We start from the raw sequence: 1,757 nt of genomic DNA, 5'->3' as shown, positions 1-1,757 counted from the left end.
GTTAGACAAGGGGAGATTCCCCCATAATAACACATGTTAATTACTTCTGTATTTGCACACCTTGTTTACTTAAGAATGTATAGTCGAAAGAAACCCAAAAATAGAGAAAGCACAAAAGGGAGGAAACTATATCTTGGAATTTACAACAAAGTTATAATTTTAGATATTTCAGATGCGTAAAATGAAAATCGAAACAACTTTTGCACATAGTACCCCTTTGTTTGTAAGGAGGACATCGGCGGCTAAGGTTCTAGTGCCCCCTGTCGATGCTGCCATCCGCCTGCCTCGTCTCCTCTGGCCTTAGGGCCATGGTGGCGTGGTGGCTCTCTGAAGAAGGAATAAGTTTCTCCCCGCTCAGCCCCCATCACAATGATACTTCTAGCGGCGTCAGAGTGTGTGTGGAGGTTTTTCTTCGGCGGATCTCGCGGGATTCGGTCGGTGTTTGTCTTCGGTGGATCCATGTGGATCCGGTCTTCGTTTGTCTGTGTTCGTGTGTCTATATATTGGATCCTTCCAATTTATACTTCTCTTCATCGGCGGCGGTTACTGTTCTAGTGTGTTCGTCCTCTAGGGCCTTAGCACGACGACTTCCCGATTGTCTACTACAACAAGGTTTGGCCGGCTTCGGTGAGGGAGGGGTGATGACGGCGGCGCGCCTTCAGCTCACTCCAGTGCTTGCAGTCTTCGTTAGATGGTCTACGGATCCGGATATAATTTTTATTTCTAGTGTTCTTTGTACTAACTTGACAGTTGATGAATAGATCAAAACTCTTTCCACGTACCTTCTAAATCTTCCTTTTTGTTATTTTTCTTTCCACTTTCCTTTTTGATATTTATAATTTTAAGATCCAAAAACATTTTTTTCCAGAATTTGAAAAAAATATTCATGAATTAGAAAAAAAATATTCATGAATTTGAAAATTGTTCACATATTTCTAAACTTGGTCACAAATCTGGAATTTGTTCCTGTATTTCATAAAACGCATGAATTTGTAAATTGTTAAAAAATGGTCATGAGTTTGAAAATTGTTCCATTATTTCAAGAATGCTCACGAATTTCACTATTTTCGATATTTCAATATTTTTACGGACTTGAAATTTTCCCATATTTCAAAAAAAATCACGAATTTGAAAATGTTTCCGTATTTTTAAAAATGTTCACATGTTTGGAAAAAAATCCTGTACCTAAAAAAATTATTCTGGTGTTACGAAAAATGATCCCTGAATTTGAAAACTTTTCATGAATTACAGAAAATATCGCCGACCTTATTGTTTTAGCAAATTTGAAAAAATAGAAAAGGAAAGGAAAAGACCAAAAGTAAAAAACATAAAAACCAAAAAATGGTTAAGGGAAGACACAACCGATCCCGTGAAATGGAACGGGCCATGCAGCGTCCCCCTCGTCGTACTGGAAACGATGGCGACATTCACTGCATTTTTGAATCGACGTCAAGTCATTGAGAACCGGAGGTCCACATATTGTTGTTGCAGTTCGTACTTCTTCTCTTCTGAGATACAAAGCCCTTCATGTGTTGGTCAGTTTGTTACTGAACTCTAGCACTCTCACGCCCCAAGCGACCATGGTCTAGAAGAGAGGCACTACCGTGAAGCTTGCAAAAAGGGAATGCAACACCTACAACACTTCAGCGATATTACCAGATGTCACCAAGCTTATTCTATGAAAATTTGTATCGGCACGCCCTATTTACTTAACTGGGAATCCACCGTCGAAAGTAACCCAAAAATGAAGCGAAAGC

This window comes from Triticum dicoccoides, chromosome 2B (assembly GCF_002162155.2).
Source record: "Triticum dicoccoides isolate Atlit2015 ecotype Zavitan chromosome 2B, WEW_v2.0, whole genome shotgun sequence".
Taxonomy (NCBI): Eukaryota; Viridiplantae; Streptophyta; class Magnoliopsida; order Poales; family Poaceae; genus Triticum; species Triticum dicoccoides.
This window is presented reverse-complemented; position numbering follows the sequence as displayed.